Source organism: Arachis hypogaea, chromosome 13, assembly GCF_003086295.3.
Source record: "Arachis hypogaea cultivar Tifrunner chromosome 13, arahy.Tifrunner.gnm2.J5K5, whole genome shotgun sequence".
Taxonomy (NCBI): Eukaryota; Viridiplantae; Streptophyta; class Magnoliopsida; order Fabales; family Fabaceae; genus Arachis; species Arachis hypogaea.
The window spans coordinates 131855163-131866118 of NC_092048.1; positions in this window are offsets into that span (position 1 = coordinate 131855163).

A 10956-nucleotide genomic window follows, 5' to 3' on the forward strand; every position below is an offset into this window, starting at 1 on the left:
AGTATCGAATCAGAGCTGGAAAACATCTTTAAAGATGTTCCACCTGATCTAGAGGATTCAGAGGAATTGAAAGAGTCTCTGAAATTTCCTCAGGAAGAGGAAAATTCTCCTAAACCCGAGCTCAAACCATTACCACCATCCCTGAAATATGCATTTCTGGGAGAAGGTGATACTCTTCCAGTGATCATAAGCTCTGCTTTAAATCCACAGGAAGAGGAAGCACTAATTCAAGTGCTAAGGACACACAAGACAGCTCTTGGGTGGTCCATAAGTGACCTTAAGGGCATAAGCCCAGCTAGATGCATGCACAAGATCTTATTGGAGGATAATGCTAAGCCAGTGGTTCAACCACAGAGGCGGCTAAATCCAGCCATGAAGGAAGTGGTGCAGAAAGAGGTCACCAAATTACTGGAGGCTGGGATTATTTATCCTATTTCTGATAGCCCCTGGGTGAGCCCTGTCCAAGTTGTCCCCAAAAAGGGAGGCATGACAGTGGTTCATAATGAAAAAAATGAACTGGTTCCTACAAGAACAGTTACAGGGTGGCGCATGTGTATTGACTACAGAAGGCTCAATACAGCCACCAGGAAGGATCATTTTTCTTTACCATTCATAGACCAGATGCTAGAGAGACTAGCAGGTCATGATTATTACTGCTTTTTGGACGGCTATTCAGGCTACAACCAAATTGCAGTAGATCCCCAGGATCAAGAGAAAACAGCATTCACATGTCCATCTGGAGTATTTGCTTACAGAAGGATGCCATTTGGGCTGTGTAATGCACCTGCAACCTTTCAGAGATGCATGTGCTCTATTTTCTCTGATATGGTGAAAAAATTTCTGGAAGTCTTCATGGATGACTTCTCAGTATATGGAGACTTATTCAGCTCCTGTCTTGATCACCTGACACTGGTTTTGAAAAGATGCCAAGAGACCAACCTGGTTTTAAACTGGGAAAAATGTCACTTTATGGTGACTGAAGGAATTGTCCTTGGGCATAAAATTTCAAACAAGGAAATAGAGGTGGATCAAGCTAAAATAGAGGTAATTGAAAAATTACCACCACCTGCCAATGTTAAGGCAATCAGAAGCTTTCTGGGGCATGCAGGATTCTACAGGAGGTTTATAAAGGATTTTTCAAAAATTGCAAAACCTCTAAGCAATCTGCTAGCTGCTGACACGCCATTTGTATTTGACACAGAGTGCCTGCAGGCGTTTGAAACTCTGAAAGCTAAGCTGGTCACAGCACCAGTTATCTCTGCACCAAACTGGACATTGCCATTCGAATTAATGTGTGATGCCAGTGATCACGCCATTGGTGCAGTATTGGGGCAGAGGCATGACAAACTTCTGCATGTCATTTATTATGCTAGCCGTGTTTTAAATGATGCCCAGAAAAATTACACAACCACAGAAAAGGAATTGCTTGCAGTGGTCTATGCAATTGACAAGTTTAGATCATACTTAGTAGGATCAAAAGTGATTGTGTACACTGACCATACTGCTCTTAAATATCTACTTACAAAGCAGGATTCAAAACCCAGGCTTATAAGATGGGTATTGCTTCTGCAAGAGTTTGATATAGAAATAAGAGACAGAAAAGGGACAGAAAACCAAGTGACTGATCATCTGTCCCGAATAGAGCCAGTAGAAGGGGCGCCCTCTCCCTCTATTGAAATCTCTGAAACCTTTCCGGATGAGCATTTGTTCTCCATTCAGGAAACACCATGGTTTGCATACATTACAAACTATAAAGCTGCAAGGTTCATACCCAAGGTATACAGCAGGCAACAAAAGAAAAAATTAATTTCTGATGCAAAATACTACTTGTGGGATGAACCCTATCTCTTTAAGAGATGTGCAGACGGAATAATCCGTAGGTATGTGCCTAGAGAAGAAGCACAGAGGATCCTATGGCATTGCCATGGATCACAATATGGAGGCCATTTCGGAGGTGAGCGAATAGCAACCAAGGTCCTCCAATGTGGTTTCTACTGGCCTACACTCTACAGAGATTCCTGAGAGTTTGTACGTAACTGTGACAGTTGCCAGAGAGCTGGTAATTTGCCTCATAGTTACGCCATGCCTCAACAAGGAATCTTGGAGATTGAGTTGTTTGATGTATGGGGAATTGATTTCATGGGGCCTTTCCCACCATCATACTCAAACACTTATATTCTGGTGGCAGTTGACTATGTATCAAAATGGGTAGAGGCCATTGCCACACCCACCAATGATACTAAAACAGTACTGAAGTTCCTCCAGAAACATATATTCAGCAGATTTGGTGTCCCTAGGGTACTAATCAGTGATGGGGCACTCACTTCTGCAACAAACAGCTTTACTCCGCCATGGTCCGGTATGGGATTCGCCACAAGGTGGCGACTCCATATCATCCACAGACAAATGGGCAAGCTGAAGTTTCTAACAGAGAACTGAAAAGAATCCTGGAATGGACTGTAAGTACCCGTAGAAAGGATTGGGCACGAAGCTTGGATGATGCTCTGTGGGCTTACAGAACAGCATTCAAGACTCCTATAGGGACCTCTCCGTACCAACTTGTGTATGGTAAGGCTTGTCACCTGCCCGTTGAACTGGAACATAAGGACTACTGGGCAATCAGATTCCTAAACTTTGATGCCAAACTAGCTGGAGAAAAGAGATTGCTCCAGCTGAATGAGCTAGAGGAATTCAGATTCACTGCTTTCGAAAATGCCAAGCTTTATAAGGAGAAATAAAAAAGATGGCATGACAGAAAGCTATCTTCTAGAATCTTTGAACCAGGACAAAAGGTTCTGTTGTTTAACTCTAGGCTCAGGCTATTCCCCGGGAAACTGAAGTCCCGGTGGAGGGGACCATATGTGATTACAAGTGTATCACCATATGGTTATGTGGAGCTTCAAGACATTGACTCTGATAGGAAGTTCATTGTTAATGGACAGAGAATCAAGCATTATCTTGAAGGTAATGTTGAGCAAGAATGCTCAAGGCTGAGGCTAGATTAAAAAGCTCAGCAAGGTCCAGCTAAAGACAATAAAGAAGCGCTTGCTAGGAGGCAACCCAGCCATTGGCATCACTTCCTCTAGCATTTTGCCCTATTCTTGATTTTATTTGTTTATATAAAGTTCATTGATACTAAGGTAAAGAGTCAATTGCATAAGTTTACAAGGTTACAGAAGGATTCATCACACAAAACAGAGAAAAAGAGCTCACTGGCAAGAAAATGCCAGTAAGAGGCACAATTGGGCGTTCAACGCCCAAAAGAAGCATCCACTGGGCGTTGAACGCCAGTAAGGATAGCTACCTGGGCGTTAAACGCCAGAAAGAAGCATCTTCTGGGCGTTGAACGCCAGAAAGAAGCTCCTTCTAGGCGTTTAACGCCAGATTTACAGCGTCCTGGGCGTTCAGAAAAACGCCCAGTGAGAAAGGAGTTCCTGGCGTTCAACGCCAGAAAGAAGCAGCAGCTGGGCGTTGAACGCCCAGGAGAAGTAGCAATTGGGCGTTAAACGCCCAAAACATGCAGCGTTTGGGCGTTTAACGCAAGGATGGTGGGGAGGAGGTAAATTCGTTTTTACTTCATATTTTTCATTTTAATTTTAATTTTCATGTTTCAATTCATGATTTCTTGCATAAACATGTTACAAACCCTGATTTCTAAGAACCCTAATTTCTAAAAACCCTACTTTAAAAATATCAAATGTATCTTAATCCATAAACACAAATTCTTTTTCAATCCAATCCAACTCTTTTTCAAATTTTCCAAAACAAATCTATCTCTTTTCCTTCTAAAATCTTTTCAACTCATCAATATCTTTTTCAAATCTCCACATTATCTTTTTCAAAATCCAAATTTATCTTTTTCAAATATATTTCATATCTTTTCAATTTTAAATCACATCTTTTCATATCATATTTTTTTTAAATCATATCTTCTATTTTATCTTTTTAATATTTTCGAAAATCCCACTCCCTCCCTTTTTAAAACCACATTCGGCCCCCCTCTCATCCACCATTCGACACAAGCTCTCCTTCTACCCATCTCCTTTCTTTTCTTTTACTTGAGGATAAGCAAACCTCTAAGTTTGGTGTGTTTATCCGTGATCACTAAACCATACCCACTAAGATCATGGCTCCTAAAGGAAAACAACCCACTCCAAGAGGCAAGAAAGAGAGCATTCCAAAACCACTTTGGAATCAAGGGAGGTTCTTAACCAAAGAACATTCAGACCATTACTACAAAATAATGGGTCTAAGATCAGTGATCCCGGAAGTCAAGTTCGATCTGAAAGAAGATGAATATCCGGAGATCCAAGAGCAGATTCGAAACAGGAACTGGGAAGTCCTAGCTAATCCTGAAACGAAAGTGGGAAGGAATATGGTTCAGGAATTCTACGCTAATCTGTGGCAAATAAATAGGCAGAGAATATCTGGAACTGCCCTCTATGACTATCGAACTTTGGTCAGAGGAAAGATTGTTCACATCCACCCTGACAAAATCAGGGAGATCTTTAAGCTACCTCAGCTGAAAGATGACCCAGACTCCTTCAATAGGAGAATGATGAGAACAAACAAGGGCCTGGATAAGATTCTAGAGGATATATGCATCCCTGGAGCCAGGTGGACCACCAGCAGCAAGGGTGTCCCAAATCAACTCAAGAGAGAAGATCTCAAACCAGTCGCCAGAGGTTGGCTGGACTTCATTGGGCATTCTATATTACCCACAAGCAACCATTCTGAAGTCACTGTTAAAAGAGTAGTGATGATCCATTGCATTATGTTGGGAAAAGAAGTAGAAGTTCATCAACTGATCCCATCTGAATTTTACATACTTGCTAACAAGAACTCCAAGGATGCCAGGTTGGCTTATCCAAGCTTAATCTCTATGCTCTGCAAAGATGCTGGAGTAAAGATGGGAATAACAGAGTATATCTCAGTGGAGCAACCAATCACTAAAATCACAATGGAAAAACAACAAGTGCAGGATGACCCCACCAAGAGGAGGGCGCAAGAATTCCTCCCGGAAGTCCCTCAATTTGAATATTGGGAACAGCTTGAAGCATTTATTACCAAGTTGCAAGAATCTATGGACCAAATAAAGGAAGAACAGCAAAATCAAAACAGTATGCTCTGCAAACTGCTCAGGGAACAAGAAGAGCAAGGGCGTGACTTAAAGGAACTGAAGCGTCAGAAGTTATCTCTTCAAGGACCAAGCACTCCACAGACTAGAGGAACATCCATATCCCAAACTCAAGGTTGTTGAGCCCTAATCTTAACCTTAACTCTGTGATAATTGTTCTTATTTGAGTTTTACCTTAGTAGTTATAGTAGTAATTAGTAGTTATTTTATCTCCAATTAAGCTATAATTTATTTTTCTCATCATCATTAAACATGAATAAAATAGAAGATTTTCTTTAGGATAAGGAGGCAATATTTTTTGAGTTTTTAATACAAGAAATTCTAATTAATTACATGTGGTGGCAATGCTTTCTGCCTTCTGAATGAATGCCTGAACAGAGCATATGTCTTTGGAATTTGATGTTCTTGAATGTTAAATATGTTGGCTCTTGAAAGAATAATGAATATGAGACAAGTTATTGATAATCTGAAAAATCATAAAAATGATTCTTGAAGCAAGAAAAAGCAGTGAATACAAAGCTTGCAAAAAAAAAAAAACAAGCAGAAAAAGCCAATAGCCCTTAAAACCAAAAGGCAAGGGTAATAAAAAGGATCCAAGGCTTTAAGCATCAGTGGATAGGAGGGCCTAAGGGAATCAAATCCTGATCTAAGCGGCTAAACCAAGCTGTCCCTAACCATGTGCTTGTGGCGTGAAGGTGTCAAGTGAAAACTTGAGACTGAGCGGTTAAAGTCAAGGTCCAAAGCAAAAAGAAGAGTGTGCTTAAGAACCCTGGACACCTCTAATTGGGGACTTTAGCAAAGCTGAGTTACAATCTAAAAAGGTTCACCCAATTATGTGTCTGTGGCATTTATGTATCCAGTGGTAATACTGGAAAACAAAATGCTTAGGGCCACGGTCAAGACTCATAAAAGTAGTTGTGTTCAAGAATCAACATACTAAACTAGGAGAATCAATAACACTATCTGAATTCTAAGTTCGTATAGATGCCAATCATTCTGAGCTTCAATGGATAAAGTGAGATGCCAAAACTGTTCGGAAGCAAAAAGCTACTAGTCTCGCTCATTTAATTAGAATCTGAGCTTCACTCAAAAACTCTGAGATATTATTGCTTCTTGACTTATTTGTATTCTATTTTATTTGTCTAGTTGCTTGGGGACATGCAACAGTTTAAGTTTGGTGTTGTGATGAGCGGATATTTTATACGCTTTTTGGGGTTAATTTCATATAGTTTTTAGTATGTTTTAGTTAGTTTTTAGTTTATTTTCATTAGTTTCTAGGCAAAATTTATATTCCTAGACTTTACTATGAGTTTGTGTATTTTTCTGTAATTTCAGATATTTTCTGGCTAAAATTGAGGGAGCTGAGCAAAAATCTGATTCAGGCTGAAAAAGGACTGCTGATGCTGTTGGATCCTGACCTCTCTGCACTCGGAATGGAATTTCTAGAGCTACAGAAGTCCAATTGATGCGCTTCTAATTGCGTTGGAAAGTAGACATCCAGGGCTTTCCATCAATATATAATAGTCCATACTTTGCTCAAGGATAGACGATGTAAACTGGCGTTCAACGCCAGTTCCATGTTGTAGTCTGGCGTCCAGCGCCAGAAACAAGTTACAAGTTGGAGTTCAACGCCAGAAACAGGTTACAACCTGGCGTTGAACGCCCAAAACAGCCCAGGCACGTGAGAGGCTTTAGTCTCAGCTCCAGCACACACCAAGTGGGCCCCAGAAGTGGATTTCTGCACTATCTATCATAGTTTACTCATTTTCTGTAAACCTAGGTTACTAGTTTAGTATTTAAACAACTTTTAGAGATTTATTTTGTATCTCATAACATTTTAGATCTGAACTTTGTAATCTCTGACGGCATGAGTCTCTAAACTCCATTGTTGGGGGTGAGGAGCTCTGCTGTGTCTCGATGAATTAATGCAAGTATTTCTGTTTTCTATTCAATCACGCTTGTTCCTATCTAAGATGTTCATTCGCGCCTCATTGTGATGAATGTGATGATCCGTGACTCTCATCACCATTCTCAACCTATGAACGTGTGCCTGACAACCACTTCCGTTCTACATTAGATTGAATGAATATCTCTTAGATTCCGTAATCGGAATCTTCGTGGTATAAGCTAGAATTCACTGGCAGCATCCTTGAGAATCCGGAAAGTCTAAAGATTGTCTGTGGTATTCTGAGTAGGATTCTGGGATTGGATGACTGTGACGAGCTTCAAACTCGCGAGTGTTGGGCGTAGTGACAGACGCAAAAGGATAGCAAATCCTATTCCGGTATGATCGAGAACCTACAGATGATTAGTCATGCGGTGACAGCGTACCTGGACCATTTTCACTGAGAGGAAGGATGGTAGCCATTGACAACGGTGATCCACCAACACACAGCTTGCCATAGGAGAGACGTGCGTGCGTGAAGAAGAAGATAGGGAGAAAGCAGAGATTCAAAAGACAAAGCATCTCCAAAACTCCAACATATTCTCATTTACTGCATAACAAGTAACCTTTAATTCATGCTCTCTTATTCATTTGCAAGTCAATTGATAACCACAAATTAATATCCTGACTAAGAGTTGTAAGATAACCATAGCTTGCTTCAAACCAACAATCTCCGTGGGATCGACCCTTACTCACGTAAGGTATTACTTGGACGACCCAGTGCATTTGCTGGTTAGTTGTGCGGAATTACATAGTGTGAAGTAATTTTCGTGCACCAGCAGCCTAACAGAAATTTGTTGGTGCGTAAATTGGATCCGCCACAGACGTGGAACCTGATAGTCGAAAATTACTTACGCGCCACGGGATTCTACCACGTCTCTAGGATTGGGGTAATAAGAGAATTTTACCCCTTATTAGCTGTTCTGGTTGAAAAGGTGGAGGCCAGAAACTCACACATTTGTATTGCTGGTGGGTGAGGTTCTAGTGACACTGGAAGACGTCCTTCATATATTTGGCCTACCCATTGATAGAGAGCCTGTGAGTAGATGAACAGATAGTAGTGTCGACTTCCTGCAAAGCCAGAGCATCGCGATATTCGGTTGTGAACCAGAAGTCAGTCGTTCTTTGAAATCCTATATAAAGATGGGTTGGATTCGATGTATCAGAGACGCAGAGCCATTGGACACTGAGGAGTCCATTAGGAGATACGTCAGATGTCAGATTTTCTATTTATTGGGTTCGACCCTATTCGCAGATAAGTCGACCGCATACACCCACGTGAAGTATCTACCGTTGCTTCGCGATTTCGAACGGATCCATACTTATAGTTGGGGGTCAGCATGTCTCGCACATCTTTACAGAGCACTATGTCGTACATCACGATATGATACAAAGAAGATGGATGGCCCTCTTAATTTGTTATTTGTTTGGGCATGGGAGCGAATGTCGTGTATTGCGCTCGTATCGAAACAGACCCTTCCACCGGCTAAGATACTAGTTGCCATGAGGTAATAATTCTTATTTTAGTCATGCGTTATATTCACGACGCATGTTTGATTTACGGTGACTGGTACGTGGAATCGTGATCCCACACTTTTCTTCACAACTCCGTGTAACTGACCAGCAAGTGCACTGGGTCGTCCAAGTAATAAACCTTACGTGAGTAAGGGTCGATCCCACGGAGATTGTCGGCTTGAAGCAAGCTATGGTCATCCTTGTAAATATCAGTCAGGTGGATTCAAATGGTTATAAAGTTTTGATAATTAAAATATAAATAAAACATAAAATAAAATAAAGTTACTTATGTAATTCATTGGTGGGAATTTCAGATAAGCGTCTGGAGATGCTTTGTTGCTTCTGAACCTCTGCTTTCCTATTGCCTTCTTCCAACCATGCGTTACCTCCTTCCATGGCAAGCTGTAAGATCCTCTTAGTGAAAATGATCCTCTACGGTTTTTGCACGGCTAATCAACTGTCAGATTGCTCGTCTCGGATGAAAAATACCAGGTACAGCTACCGCTTGGCTAATCATCTGTCGGTTCCCGCTAGCGTCGAAATAGAATCCATTGATCCTTTTGCACACTGTCAGTTACGCCCAACATTCGCAGGTTTGAAGCTCGTCACAGTCATTCCTTCTCGGATCCTACTCGGAATACCACAGACAAGGTTTAGACTTTCCGGATCCCAGGAATGGCTGCCAATAATTCTAGCCTATACCACGAAGATACTAATCTCACGGACTCGGTCCGTATATTAGATATCCAAGAGAATATACTCCGGCTGTCGTCCAATGACTACGTTAAACATCATGTAGACCGCTTATGGTTGTCAGGTACGCGGATCTTGGCTAAGCGAGTAACGAAGATTGGCTGATTGTCACGGGTCTCCCCTTCATTCTGACTTAACTGAATTAAGTATGAGAGTATATCTTGGAGAAGAAGTAGGCATGAATTGAATAAAAAAACAGTAGTAATTGCATTAATTCATGAAGAACAGCAGAGCTCCACACCTTAATCTATGGGGTGTAGAAACTCCACCGTTGAAAATACATAAGTGAAAAAGGTCTAGGCATGGCTGTGAGGCCAGCCTCCAAACGTGTATCAAAGTGAAAACTGGTCAAAGACGTAAAATAAATCTCTAAAAGTGATTTTTATACTAAACTAGTAACCTAGGGTTACAGAAAATGAGTAACTAAGTGCAGATAGTGCAGAAATCCACTTCTGGGGCCCACTTGGTGTGTGCTTGGGCTGAGCATTGAAGTTTTTTCGTACATAGGCTGTTCCTGGAGTTAAACGCCAGCTTTGGTGCCAGTTTGGGCATTTAACTCCAATTCTGGTGCCAGTTTGGGCGTTTTACGCCAAGATGTTTTAGGCTGACTTTGAACGCCAGTTTGGGCCATCAAATCTCGGACAAAGTATGAACTATTATATATTGCTGGAAAGCCCAGGATGTCTACTTTTCAATGAAATTAAGAGCGCGCTAATTGGGATTTTGTAACTCCAGAAAATACACTTCAAGTGTAGGGAGGTCAGAATCCAACAGCATCTGCAGTCCTTTTTCAGCCTCTGAATCAGATTTTTGCTCAGGTCCCTCAATTTCAGCCAGAAAATACCTGAAATTACAGAAAAATACACAAACTCATAGTAAAGTCTAGAAATTTGATTTTTGAATAAAAACTAATAAAAATATAATAAAAAGTAACCAAAACATACTAAAAACTATGTAAAAACAATGCCAAAAAAGGTATAAATTATCTGCTCATCACAACACCAAACTTAAATTGTTGCTTGTCCCCAAGCAACTAAAAATAAAATAGGATAAAAAGAAGAGAATATACAATGAATTCCAAACTTATCAATGAACTTAGTTCCAATTAGATGAGCGGGACTTGTAGCCTTTTTGCTTCTGAACAATTTTGCCATCTCACTTTATCCTTTGAAGTTTAGAATGATTGGCATCCATAGAAACTCAGAATTCAGATAGTGTTATTGATTTTCTTAGTTCAGTATGTTGATTCTTGAACACAACTACTTTATGAGTCTTGGCTGTGACCCTAAGCATTTTATTTTCCAGTATTACCACAGGATACATAAATGCCACAGACACATAACTGGGTGAACCTTTTCAGATTGTGACTCAGCTTTGCTAGAGTCCCCAGTTAGAGGTGTCCAGAGCTCTTAAGCACACTCTTTTTACTTTGGACCACGACTTTAACCGCTCAGTCTCAAGTTTTTCACTTGACACCTTCACGCCACAAGCACATGGTTAGGGACAGCTTGATTTAGCCGCTTAGACCAGAATTTTATTCCTGTGGGCCCTCCTATCTATTAATGCTCAAAGCCTTGGATCCTTTTTACCCTTGCCTTTTGGTTTA